A 15181-nucleotide genomic window follows, 5' to 3' on the forward strand; every position below is an offset into this window, starting at 1 on the left:
CACTGCCGTCAACATGACTCACGAAATCGTAATGAAACGATTGCAATCGTGTCATTACGATTTCGTGAGTCAAGTGACAAGAATGTTGTTAGTGGATGGAGGAAAGAACACGTAGCAAACATGGTAAAGAAAGACTAATATGGATCAAACAGAATTTAAAACTTCTGGTGTTGTGAGATAAAAATCTAAGATACTGATATTGATACTTCAAACCTTCATTTGTTTTTCTAAATAAGTTTCTTTCTAACTTTATTTTAGTTGGCAGTGAAACTGAAGAATTTAAATGATGTTGTGAAGGTGATATATATTTTTTTGTGATTTTATTTATATACATTTATGTTTATATATATATATATATATATATATATATATATATATATATATATATATATATATATATATATATATATATATATATATATATATATATATATATATATATATATATATATATATATATATATATAAATTGTTCAGAGAACTGACTAGTTGACAAATTAGACACATGTGCAACACTTGGGAATCTTCGTGGAAATATTTCACCACACACTGGCTTCATCAGTCCAATACGAACAATGGTGAAAAAAGAACGGGGATTGGGGTAATCAGTCCCTCAGCAGGATTTGATGCAATCAGTCCATCAGTTTCAACAATATAGATGAACTGATTATATCTACTCCAGGCTGAAGGACTGATTACCTCAATCTCTTCCTCATCTTCCACTGTTCTCTGTACTGGACTGATGAAGTCACTGCTTGGTGAAACACTTCCAGAATAAGGATTCCTAAGTGTCACTCAAGTTTCTCATAAACTTGTCGCTTTTCTAAACTATTTATTCAAATATTACTGAAGGAATATTTTGTTAATGGTGACCTTTAAGTTTGCTTATGTGACTTTATCAAAGTAATTTTGAGTTTCTGACAATTCACTACTACCACCATCACCACTACTACAACTACTACCACCACAACAACTACTACCACCATTACTACTGCCATCACCACCACAACCACCACTACTGCTACCACCACCACCACTACTACTACTACTACCACCCCTCTTCAAGTAGGGGCTCTTTGGCACAGTGATGAGGCTCTTGATCTAAGGTATTAGACATTTTAGTCTGCTTCCTCAGTTTATTTGGCATTTTGTTTATAGAAAGTATATTATAATACAATAGAAATACAAAGGGTCTCACTTTCTGGTATTTTCCAATACAGTGGTTTTCAATTATGGACATTCTTCATTTATTCACACTTCTTACAATAAAAAAATATTCACGACTCACTATAAGCTAAGGACAAAAATATTTTAAAATAAATATTCTGGGTATTGTTGGTCAATTACTCACTTAATATATGACACTACATAGACTCTCACTACTAAACACTACATAGACTCACTACTAAACACTACATAGACTCACTACTAAACACTACATAGACTCTCACTACTAAACGCTACATAGACTCTCACTACTAAACACTACACAGACTCTCACTACTAAACACTACACAGACTCTCACTACTAAACACTACATAGACTCTCACTACTAAACACTACATAGACTCTCACTACTAAACACTACATAGACTCACTACTAAACACTACATAGACTCACTACTAAACACTACATAGACTCTCACTACTAAACACTACACAGACTCTCACTACTAAACACTACACAGACTCTCACTACTAAACACTACATAGACTCTCACTACTAAACACTACATAGACTCTCACTACTAAACACTACATAGACTCTCACTACTAAACACTTCATAGACTCTCACTACTAAACACTACACACACTCTCACTACTAAACACTACATAGACTCTCATTACTAAACACTATGTTAAATTGAAATATAACTATATTAAAAAGACAATAATCTATAAAGAAGTACTTTAGTAGAGGCAGCTGAAGACTTGGTAAAACTTCCTGAAGGTGAAGAGTAATATTCTAATATAACTATATTAAAGAAGATAGTAAGCTATACTGAAGTACTTTAGAGAGGCAGCTGAAGACTTGGTTAAACATCCTACAGGTGAAGAGTAATATTCTAATATAACTATATTAAAGAAGATAATAAGCTATACTGAAGTACTTTAGAGAGGCAGCTGAAGACTTGGTTAAACATCCTACAGGTGAAGAGTAATATTCTAATATAACTATATTAAAGAAGATAATAAGCTATACTGAAGTACTTTAGCAGAGCCAGCTGAAGACTTGGTAAAACTTCGTGAGGTTGTAGAAGCCAACTTCGAGGGACAGTACCGCATTTTCACATCTTTAAAATGGATGGGAAAAAGGTTACCTTCGTCTCCTTTGAGGAGCTGACAGACTTAGTGATGATGAGCCCAGAGTGTACATTCCTTGGCAGCGGAGTCAGCGGATCAGTCTATCTCTTCACTGTACTCGGTGAAAAACTGTGCGTCAAAAAATCCCATGAAAAAAACTACATGAGGATATTTGGCCATGAAATGAATTTGCTTCATGAAGTTGATGGTGCTGGAGGTGCCCCTCTGGTGAGATACATGGCCTATGATTACCCAGCCATGGTTATGGAGTATCGTGGACACACAGATTTCAACGAATTTTTCCACACCTGTAAGTCTTCCTCAAAGCGCATCCTGGCTTTGATTAAGTTAGCTGAGAGCCTCCAGGAGGTTCATGATAAAGGATTCGTACACATGGACCTTAAAGCTGACAATGTATTGGTTCAACATGTGGAGGAGGACTCTAACTTCCATGTCAACATAATAGATTTCGGCCTGGCCCGGAAGGCAGGTGAGGATCATCGGGGCTTCAATTCTCAAAGTGAACACTATGCTCCAGAGACACGCATTAAAGGCAAGGTATCTCCAACCATGGATGTGTATTCCTTTGGAGATCTCATTAGTTTTGTTTCTGATTACTTAAAAAATAAGAAACAGTCTAAGAAGCTGAATGTCCTGGCACGAGAAATGATGGATCCTGAAGCAGGGAAGCGACCAACTTTGACGGTTGTTCAGGAACGCTTACATGAAATCATGAACATCACAACGAAATGTAAACGACTCAAAAAGAGAATTGTCGAAGCAGTGGCAGCAGTGCAAAAAATATTTGCTCCTCGCCAATGCTGAGGCGACATCAACCAATGATGTGAGAGATGGTCAGGAGTACTTTTGTAACCACAACTGTAAAAAAAAAAAAAAAAAAAAAAAAAAAAAAAAAAAAAAAAAAAAAAAAAAAAAGGTGATAGTATGTGTAATGTGTAAAGGTGATAGTTTGTCTCGTGTGTAGTGGTGTTGGTTTGTCTAGTGTGTAGTGGTGTTAGCTTGTTTACCGAGTAGTGGTGTTGGTTTGTCTAAACTATTTATTCAAACATTACTGAAGGAATATTTTGTTAATGGTGACTTTTAAGTTTGCTTATGTGACTTTATCAAAGTAATTTTGAGTTTCTGACAATTCACTACAGAGATCAGATCAGATCAGATCGGACTCACAGGTAAGTACCCACGAGGGGCGAGGGGCAAGTGGGGACAGTACGAAGAATAGACGGGGAGAGGAATGTCTTGAGTCGAAGAGAGAAGAGTCAGGACTAGACCCAACTGCTAAGCCACAATAACGATAACAAAAGACGATGTAGATACAACAGGAGCTCTGCAGGCTCTGACCGCAACTTGCTGGACGAAAAATTGCTGCATCTTGATGTTGATTGGCGGCTGGCAGGAGCTGGAGGAGTTTTCAAGGGAGGCTAGCTTTTGATTGGTCAGGCGTCGTTAATATGTGAGTCTGGAGTTACTTCGTTTCTTTAGTGAAGGAGCCATTCCTTATATTTTGCATTTGTTGGAAGGAAACGATAAGTAGTCTTGTAATCTTAGGTCGAAATGCTCGGTTGGCTTGTAATTGGTCCAAGGTCATCTGGAGTGTAGTCACGGAGCAGTGGGATCCTTTACGATTTGTAAACTTGACTGTTCTGTCGAGTAATTTATCGTACAAAGTGTCGACAGTCATGGTAGGTTCTTGATCAGGAGTCGTATAAAAAGTTATATCTTTCCAGTGCAGGTATTGATCTTGATGTTGGTCTTCTGTATTAATACGTCGAGAGATAGCTGGAGAGGGTTTTTTTGGTGGTTGCAGCATTGAAGGTGCTTTCAATTTTGGTGTCTCCGCTAGAGTGTGTAGAAGACTGTGGGAGAATCGTGGCTTCTGATTGGTCCATATGAGTAGTGGTGGGTGGAGGTGAAGGAGGTACACCGCCACGACGAGCCAATCGACGAGCAGGAGGCGATCGACGAATAGGAGGTCTTGTTGGAGTGACGTCACTAGGTGTTGGTGGTGTTGGAGCTGCTGATGCAGAAGTGTTGATTAGGTCCTTAAGATAAGATAAGATAAGATAAGATAAGATTTCGTTCGGATTTTTAACCCCGGAGGGTTAGCCACCCAGGATAACCCAAGAAAGTCAGTGCGTCATCGAGGACTGTCTAACTTATTTCCATTGGGGTCCTTAATCTTGTCCCCCAGGATGCGACCCACACCAGTCGACTAACACCCAGGTACCTATTTACTGCTAGGTGAACAGGACAATAGGTGTAAGGAAACGTGTCGAAATGTTTCCACCCGCCGGGAATCGAACCCGGGCCCTCCGTGTGTGAAGCGGGAGTTTTAGCCACCAGACCACCGGTCAAGTTCAGTGTCACAGGTTAGCTTTAGCGCCATTAGGATTGCAAACAATTCACTTTGCAGTGTTAGTTAGTTTAATATGTTTATTATGCACCCCATACCCATCCTGTGGGCGTGTAGACGCCCAGTTGTTAATTCTTATGCCTAACTCAACAAATTTATTATCGTTCTTAACTAGGGAGGTGGCAACAAGAGCAGATGCAGCCCTGCCAGAAGACTCGTGTTTAGATCCATCAGTGTATATAATGTGTTGAAGAAGAAGTAGTGTTGCTGGTGATAGTAATGGTGGTGGTGGCAGAGACAGTTACATGTCCACAGCTCCAACACCCACCAGCTACCTGACCCGGCAGAGGGTGGCGCGTGTATGTTAGGTAAGACACATATGCAACAGTTAGACAACTTTATTCCGAAACGTTTCGCCTACACAGTAGGCTTCTTCAGACTTCTTCGACTGAAGAAGCCTACTGTGTAGGCGAAACGTTTCGGAATAAAGTTGTCTAACTGTTGCATATGTGTCTTACCTAACAACCTGTCGGTATTGTATACCATTTTGATGTTCATCTTGTCAGACACTGCAACACATGGCATCTTGGTACAGAAAACACCTTGGACAAGCTTTTCAAGTGAGAAGTGTTAGATCTGAGAGGGACATGACCTTTCAGTGGTTACATTCTCACTACTACTACTACTACTACTACTACTACTCTGCACCTCTCCTTCCGACAGTATTTAAGTCTCCGCACTGTCGCTTGATCTTCAGATAGTTCCTGACTATGGAACTGAACTTCTCCAGGCCGAGGGACTGACAACCTCAAATTCTACGACTACAAGGGTGATGGACTGATTACATCGTCTTCACATCTCTACTGTTCCTGCCTATTTTCTGTATTCGACTGAAGAAGCCTACTGTGTAGGCGAAACGTTTCGGAATAAAGTTGTCTAACTGTTGCATATGTGTCTTACCTAACAACCTGTCGGTACTGTATACCATTTTGATGTTCATCGTGGCGCGTGTACACACATATACTGGCTGCCTCCCTGAGTACATTTTTCAATCAAGACAATACGAAAATATTTCTCCTTTTATTGTCAAAAAATATATTTCCCTTGACAAATAGTTATTTGTGAGGCCTCACAACCTTACTTTTTTACAATTACAAGTTTATAAAATAAAATAATGGTGAAGTATCAAATATTAATCCGCAGAACACAAAAATATTGAGAGAAAACTAATTTTCTTATGCATGGAGAGACGAAGGTAGCCTCTACATGGTAGTTACCACTTAGTTTATTCTTTAAACACTATTTATAGCTTTATGTTAATTAATTGTAATGGTGTATTGCTGCTATCATCAAAATAACATAATGCCACATTCTATTACATCTGTCTCTCTATGTTTACTACAAAAATTACGAGTTCATTAGTGATTTTCTTAAATAACATCACTGGCACCTTGTCCTGCTCTCTCAGCCTGACACCAGTGACGGCGCTACTGCGCATGCGTCCATTTATTTATTTCCAATTTGTGCACACATACAGAGGTACAAAAAAAATACAGATAAGAGCAGTATGCCAAAGCCACTTATACTATGCATAGCATTACGGGCTGGCTTAAAATTAACTTAAGATTAACTAAGCAATGATTATTATTATTATTATAATCAAAAAGAAGCGCTAAGCCACAAGGACTATACAGCGCTGCTACTAAGCAATGATGAAATCAGTGATAAAACATTAATGTAAACAGATAACTATAAAGCACAAGTGAGTATTACAAAGACAGGTCATATGGTTGCATTCAGTTAGGTAGTGATTCTGTTAGGTAGTGTATTTAAAAAATAATAAAGTTAGATTGGGTTTTAGGTTTAACATTTATGTGATATAATTGTGAGAAACATTTAAGATATACAATTTATAATGTTCAGTTATTCAGTATTTATTTGGTTTTGGGTGAGTAAGTAATCTTTGAGAAGAGACTTGAATTTATAAACAGGTTGTGTTTCTTTTATATTTACAGGTAATGAATTCCAGATTTTAGGGCCTTTTATGTGCATTGAGTTTTTGCATAGTGTGAGATGGACACGAGGAACATCAAAGAGTGATCTGTGCCTTGTGTTATGGTCATGTGTTCTGTTGAGGTTGGCAAGGAGATGTTTGAGGGGAGGGTTAATATCAGAGTTAAGTGTTCTATGTATGTAATAGGTGCAGTAATAAGTATGGATGTTTTGTATGGTGAGTAGGTTTAGTGTATTGAATATTGGTGGAGTGTGCTGCCTGTAGTGAGAATTTGTTATCATTCTAACTGCAGCCTTTTGTTGGGTAATTAGTGGTCTGAGATGGTTAATTGTTGTTGAGCCCCATGCACAAATTCCATAGGTGAGATAGGGGTGAGATAGGCTGGTTAGGATTGACGAGTAACGTTTTGTTTGGTCTCTGGTTATGTGACCCATTCTGTACTGTTTTTCATATTGGTGTTTTGTATTTATGGATTTGAGAATGCTGGGTGTTAGCCAGGGACTGTTCAGTCTCTTTGCTGTCATCTGTTTAGTTTTTTTAGGGCAGTGCTTGTTATAGAGGTATTGGTTTTTTTTTAGAAAATTATTAATACATTCGTCAATATCTGTATAGGTTTCTAGCTCAGTGTGCCAATCAATGTTTGCTATTGCTGTTGTGAAGTTATTAATGGCTGCCTCATTGTGAAGTCTGAAGGTGACTTTAGTAGTGTCTTGGGGTAGTTTACCAAGAGTTGTTATGAGGAAAGTAGGGTAGTGGTCTGTGGTATTATCTGTAATTATACCTTGTTGAGTACTATGGTTTCAAAACAACTCTTGTCATTTAGGGAATTCTTTCAATCCTATAATCAACGTTTATATTTCCTTTCTCCTAAATTAATGTACTCTTTCCTCAAACAAAAGTATTTATTTGTGTACAACAAATATATTACGACATGTATATTACTATTGCTAGTGTATATGCACTGTTCTCATCTGTTTTCATGGTTGTCCTGGCTGTGAGTACTTTTTGAATCAAGACAATTATTTATCTTCGTCTTTTTAAAAAGATTGATTTCTTGTTCCTTCACCAACCATTGATGTTAGCTAGGCCCGTATACCTTGTGCATGTACTTATACAAATGAAGATATTATTATTATTATTATTATTATTATTATTATTATTATTATTAACCAGCTCTCTGCCCTTAAATCTTTGACGGTTTTGGTGGGCAGCCGGTTATTGAACTTAGGTGGTGTGTAGGTGTCTGGCCCTGCTGGGGGTTAGCAAAGTGCTCCACCTGATCTAATTAGGAACTTTTAGTTCCTGTTTCTATTAACTTAGGAACTTTTGTTCTTTTTCTTTCCTGGTTCAGCTTTGTGCAACAAATCTTCCTGGTGTGATCGACAAGTTTGGCTGGATGATACAGCTTCACCTCTTACTCACCCTTATAAACCCAACAAAGATAAACATATTTCTCTCCTTCGAGTAAACAACGTTTTTCCGGCCAAAAACACAACAATGGCGAGTATTTTCCTACAATACCGCAAGTTTGCTGCAGAATGCGAGTCTGGGCAGCCACATAATGCTCTTGATGGAAAGTAAGTGTCTGAAAGGCAAGTTTAAGGCCATTTCAAGTAGTGGCCAGTAATTATTTCTCTAATATGTAATTATAATATAAGAACATGATTGACATCAGTTGATCAGACCACAGCTGACATAACCACAGCTGAACATGACATCAGTGACATGATACAGACCACAGCTGACATCAGTGACATGATACAGACCACAGCTGACATCAGTGACATGATACAGACCACAGCTGACATCAGTGACATGCTGCTATATAGAAAGTTCCTTCTTATGCAGAGCATTTCCCGCAAATTAGCATGTGACCCACACCAGTCACCTAACACCCAGGGTATGACCCACACCAATCACCTAACACCCAGGGTATGACCCACACCAATCACCTAACACCCAGGGTATGACCCACACCAATCACCTAACACCCAGGGTGTGACCCACACCAATCAGCTAACACCAGGGTGTGACCCACACCAATCAGCTAACACCAGGGTGTGACCCACACCAATCACCTAACAACCAGGGTGTGACCCACACCAATCACCTAACACCCAGGGTGTGACCCACACCAATCACCTAACACCCAGGGTATGACCCACACCAATCACCAAACACCCAGGGTGTGACCCACACCAATCAGCTAACACCAGGGTGTGACCCACACCAGTCACCTAATACCCACAGTGTGGCCCACACCAGTCACCTAACACTCAGGGTGTGACCCACACCAATAAGCTAACACCCAGGGTGTGACCCATACCAATCACCTAACACCTAGGGTGTGACCCACACCAATCCACTAATAACCAGAATGCAACCCACACCAGTCCATTAATAACCAGGATGTAACCAACGTCACTCCACTAACACCCAGCATGCGACCAACAACATTCACCTAACACCCAGGGTGCAACCCACACTAGTCCACTAATACCCAGGATGAAACCAAAATCAGTTCACTAATACCCAGGATCAAACCCAATTCAGCTCACTAATACCCAGGATGCAACCCACAATAGTCCACTAACACCCAGGTACCTATTTTACTGCTAGGTCAAACTGGACAGCAGGTGTCTTAAGGAAACACGTCCTAATGTTTCCAGCTGTACCAGCGATCTACCCCCCCAGGTCTTCAGTGTGTGAGGCCAATCTGCTACCAACCCAGCCACAGGGGTGGAAGAATGTAATTATTTAATTGTAATTGTCTATTTCACTCACAATTAACCAAATCAGCAAATGATGACCACACCAGCAAAGGACACAACACTTCCACAGAACAACTGTACATTGATTCTCTCCTGTGAGTCTGTTGCCTATTGCAATTTTACCTTTATTATGCTATTTAACAACCCTTGACCTTGCAGTCCTAAGGCCAAAAATAAATAGGCGCCTTGATGCTTCCTCATTGTTATAGGTGGCCTAAGAGACCACCTGTAATATATATTTTTGATGGTACTGGTACATACACATTCAGTTACACAAAGTATCGCACGTATGGTGGAACCTCGGTACTCGAACACCTCCCTACTTGAACAATTCAGTATTCGAATGCTTACTTTGGTAAAAACATTGCTCAGTGGTTGACAATTTGCTCGCAACTCTACCAAACAAACACTATGTGCCAGAACTTCCCTGTGAACTATTTTGTGTTTCTTCACATTTTTTGTTGTCTTTTTAATTTTTTATTATTTCTATAAATAAATCACTGTGGTGCCTAAGATGAGTGATAACAGCCAACAAAAAAGACAATTGGTTGGGAACTAAATTTAAAAAGATAAACTCCTTTTTGTTTTTAGATCACCCCAACTGGGTGCGATACAGCCAGTTTGTTGAAAAAATATTAACGTGTACATTACCTAGGATAACACAAAAAGTCATAGCCCATTCATTCATTATGAACTTAACTAATCCTCCTACTTGCCTGCCTATATTGGCAGTAATTATGAGCAGGGCATTATGGTGCACACATGGTCTCTATTATTTGTAAAAAAATACATATTAAAATGTGGTATAAGTACATTCCCAAATATAATAAATAATGTCAAGTGTGTTCTGAGAATTATAGAAAATGCTTTATACAAAATATTAAAGAACAAATATACAGTGCACTCTTACTTTCTTTTAAATTATTAATGTCAAACCATTATGGTGTTGATAGCAGTTGCCACCTGCTTCAATTTCTTATAATTTTGGTGCTTACTGCAAACTACTGTTCACACCAACCAACTGCCAATTTTCTACAGTAATCAACATAAAGAATTAGACATTCCCATGAACGATATACATTTCACAATACATACACCTTGGTTGGGTATTTTTCATTTGTTACTCTGTAAAGCTTTTCTATGTTAATGCAACAACTGTTATTCTAACTATACAGTATATAATGAAAACAACCCAGTTCCATATAATGGCAGGCCCTGTTTAAACAGCAGGTTAGGTTCCAGGGTACTGATATAAAAAAAAAAAATTGATGAAAAGTGAAACATAGTCGTTTTCCACTTTCCAGTGAATGTAAAAGCCTGATAACATATTTACTATTTCAATAGAACTAGGTGTAAAAAATTCATATACACCCTCTACTCATTTTGCGACATACTCATTTACCGATGCCTCAAACTTACGACGGGCTCTCTGACCAGTAGTCGTACCTAAATAATGTACGGTGCACCCTCAGTTATCGGCCGCTCCTGTTATTGGCCAACTCGGTGATTGGCCGGTTTTTCGGCTCCCGGTGATCGGCCCTTTCAGACGCGTCCGTCCACCGGCAGGGGCCGCTTGCGTGTCAGTTTGGCTGTGTCTTTCGGTGCGTGAGGAAGCTTCTGCTCATACATCCAAATATTTTGCTTTCTTTCCAGTGTTTTTTAGTGTTTTTTATTTTTTGCAGTGCAACTGCAAAATAAATAACCATGGCTCCAAAGAAAGTTCCTAGTAAAGTTCCTGTGGTCAAGAAAGTGAGAAACACCATGGAATTTAAGCATGAAGTGTAGCAGGCATGCAGGAAGTGTAACAGGCATGCAGGGAGTATAGCTGTAGCAGGCATGCAGAGAGTGTAGCAGGCATGCAGGGAGTGTAGCAGGCATGCAGGAAGTGTAGCAGGCATGCAGGGAGTGTAGCAGACATGCAGGAAGTGTAGCAGGCATGCAGGAAGTGTAGCAGGCATGCAGGAAGTGTAGCAGGCATGCAAGAAGTGTAACAGGCATGCAGGGAGTGTAACAGGCATGCAAGGAGTGTAGCAGGCATGCAGGGAGTGTAACAGGCATGCAGAAAGTGTAGCAGGCATGCAAGGAGTATAACAGGCATGCAGGGAGTGTAACAGGCATACAGGGAGTGTAGCAGACATACAGGAAGTGTAGCAGGCATGCAGGAAGTGTAGCAGGCATGCAAGAAGTGTAACAGGCATGCACGGAGTGTAACAGGCATGCAAGAAGTGTAGCAGGCATGTAGGGAGTGTAGCAGACTTGCAGGAAGTGTAGCAGGCATGCAGGAAGTGTAGCAGGCATGCAGGAAGTGTAACAGGCATGCAGGAAGTGTAGCAAGCATTCCAGTAGCCAGCATTAGTCTTTAACAAACTTATGTAATACTGATTTAATTGTTAAAAATATTTTTTGGTGAATATTTTTGTCTATAAAACAATTAATTGTAATTACTACATTAATCATTATGGGAAATATTATTTAGGTTTTCGGCCATTTCGGTTTTAGCCCGAGCTTCTGGAACGGATTATGGCCGATAACCGAGGGTCCACTGTATATTACAGCTGATTTCCTCTATTCTTTTTATTTCAATATACAGTACACTATTGTATAAGCACTTACGAATATACCCGAAAGGTTATAAATGGTGCAAAGGTGACATTAAAACAATATCAAAGATGAGACACACAAACTCACTACTATTATAGTATGCTCCTCACTTAGCGACACATTCGTTTAACGATGTGGCATTAGGAACGGAACTCTGTCATTAAGTGAGGAGAGGTTGTACAGTACACACAATACAGTGGACCCCCCGCATAACGATATTATTTCAATCCAGAAGTCTGTTTGGGTGCCGTTATAGACCGAATTTGTTCCCATAAGAAATATTGTGAATTAGATTAGTCCATTTCAGACCCCTAAAAATACACCTACAAAAGCACTTACAAAAATAAACTTACATAATTGGTCGAGTTGGGAGCTGATTGTTATCCGGGGGTCCACTGTACTTACCTTAAAATATTTATTGTAGGAAGTCTGAATAAATAAAGAATTAGTATACTGTGGAACCCTCCGGGGTTAAAAATCCGAACTCTTATCTTATCTTGCTTACGAACGCCCAACCCTGCGAACTTTTCAGGATACGAACCGTCGTTCGGTCGATTTTTTTTTCTTTTGGATATGAACGAAATTTCAGGATGCGTCCTTCCCCCTCAAGGGAAGTTGCTTAAATAAATAAATAGATAAATAAATAAAATCTTTATTTCTTTGCAAGTGTTACATTGTGTGTTTACGTATCATAACATGGAGCATGCCGAGACATTTCACTCAGACTTAACCTAATACTTATAGACTACTTAAGTCTCGACAGGTGAAAAATAGTGGTTACCAGTGTTTTGTTGATGGTGGCGCCAACTACTGCCAGCCTTTTGAAACTTCTCTTTACTGTTATTATTATTATTATATTGTATTATTATTTTTATTATTTATTTATTATCACACTGGCCGATTCCCACCAAGGCAGGGTGGCCCGAAAAAGAAAAACTTTCACCATCATTCACTCCATCACTGACTTGCCAGAAGGGTGCTTTACACTACAGTTTTTAAACTGCAACATTAACACCCCTCCTTCAGAGTGCAGGCACTGTACTTATTACAATAATTATATTGTATTAATATTATTATTATATTGTATTATTATTATTGTTATAATAATTATTATATTGTATTACTATTATTATTATTATTATATTCTATTATTGTGATTATTACAATAATTATTATATTGTATTACTATTATTGTTATAATAAATATTATTATTAGTACGTACATACGTACGTGGTGAGGGGCTCTTGATCTAGGGATTTGGATGTGTGTTCCAATTCCCTAAATTAAGCCTGAATACCTTTCCCCTCACAAGCACTTCCCCATTATAATAATAATGTAATTATAATGTAATGCAATAATAATACATATAATAATAATATAACTATAATACTATAATAATAATTATAATAATAAACAGCTTCGAAAGGCCGTCACTAGATGGCAGTGAATACCACAACAATGCGGGAGCAGTTATGGCTGCCTCCACTTTGTCACATAATGCTAGAGTACATACCAAGTTCCTATGGTATTTATATTGTTTATTATATTACATCAAGTGTGATAGATAAATAAGCTGTAGACTTGATATTAGCATTATATTCAAGTGTATTTTTCCTGCCTCTGAGAGCAGGAATTCCGCTGGAACAGATTAATGGCTTTTCAATTAATTTAAATGAGGAAAATTGACTCAGCATACGATGGAATAATCCAGATACGAACGAGGTCACGGAACTCATTAAGTTCGTAAGCCGAGGTTCCACTGTAATTGAAAACTGCTGCATTGGTGAAATGTCGTAAAGTACAGTGCTGTGAAGTGGGGCCTGCCAGTACTATATGGTGCTACAGTGTAATAACATTAACCCCACATTCATCACAAGTATGTTATGACTTTGCAAAGAAATGATTTGTTATGTTAGTCAATTTTTTCATGGATCTCAATTAGTAACATTGATTTCTTAAAATTTATTGTTTAGTATGCAAAAGGCGGAAATAGAGCAGTCCAGTTCTGCGTTATATGCCTGTCGGCATGCCAGAAGCAGTAGTAGTGAAAATGTAAGCATTTATCAAATACTTTCATAAATACTTGCATACTTATAATTGAGGTGCTACAATTAGATGCTGTCTGTGTAGTTCAACTTTATTCAAGCTTGTTACCTGCTTTATGACAGTTTCCTCAACTTGTGTAAGTTTATTTAGGTACACATTTACACTGTAAATTACCCAGGATAACCCATAAAAGTGAATTATTTCCATTACAGACCTTGATTTACACTTGCGTCAACTATCAAAATTGTATTAGATATTGACCTCACATAGGCCTCTTGGAGGCCTGTGGGAGGGGAAATTAACAACATTATCTGTAGTAATTCCTTAATTATTGTATATGTGACCTTGTAGGTCATATATACAATAATTCTTTATTATAATAATAATATTGTATATCTATGCCTGGCTTACTGCATTAAGGTCTCGAGTTGTTTATAACAACTTATAATTTTGAGAGCAGCAAGTCTTTTATAAGGTGAAAGACCAGTTAATAGTAATGTGCAATAAGGTCACAGTAAACATGTAATATCACAATATGCATAATACCCACAGTGGAAAAATTTTGAAATCCCAAGTAAGTACTTTTGTGATTTCTTGTATTATCAAGCATTAGTCAAAATAATAATAATATGGGAAAGTGCCATACAAGGCAGAAATAATATGTATGCCAGGGATGGGGTTCACTTATCTAGGTCAGGGAGGGGGGGTCAGTGACCAATGCTGTTAGGGCTTTATATTAAAAAATAGTTAGTAGCATGGGTTTTTGTGAGAAAGCAATGAAATATGAGTGTAGTGATATTGTGAGTAAAAGGGAAACAAGTTATAGGCAGAATGAAGTGGGAGTGATCATGTCAGAGGATCTCACCTTCAAGGACCATAACATTGTATTAATTGCATCTGCTAGAAAAATGACAGGATGGTGAATGAGAACCTTCAAAACTAGGGCTGCCAAGCCCATGATGACACTCTTCAGGTTACTTGTTTTATCTAGGCTGGAATATTGCTGCACACTAACAGCACCTCTTAAGGCAGGTGAAATTGCTGACCTAGAAAATGTACAGAGAACCTTCA

General features: G+C 38.4%; 1 protein-coding gene across 8 annotated transcripts in view; it reads left to right on the forward strand.

The window, feature by feature from the left end:
- Positions 1–5733: 5733 nt before the first annotated feature.
- Smu1 (Smu1 spliceosomal factor) overlaps positions 5734–15181 on the forward strand; it is a 154416-nt gene continuing 144968 nt past the window's right edge. For 3 of the 8 annotated variants that reach the window (XM_070097128.1, XM_070097126.1, XM_070097130.1), the window contains exon 1: positions 7905–8268. The gene's annotated coding sequence lies outside the window, so the exon portion shown is untranslated. Of the gene's footprint in view, positions 5947–7904; positions 8269–9310; positions 9441–15181 lie in introns of those variants that run through there. The other 5 variants (XM_070097127.1, XM_070097131.1, XM_070097124.1 and 2 more) reach the window with 3 other exon arrangements.

The sequence above is a fragment of the Cherax quadricarinatus genome, chromosome 56 (genome assembly GCF_038502225.1).
Source record: "Cherax quadricarinatus isolate ZL_2023a chromosome 56, ASM3850222v1, whole genome shotgun sequence".
NCBI classification, from domain to species: domain Eukaryota; kingdom Metazoa; phylum Arthropoda; class Malacostraca; order Decapoda; family Parastacidae; genus Cherax; species Cherax quadricarinatus.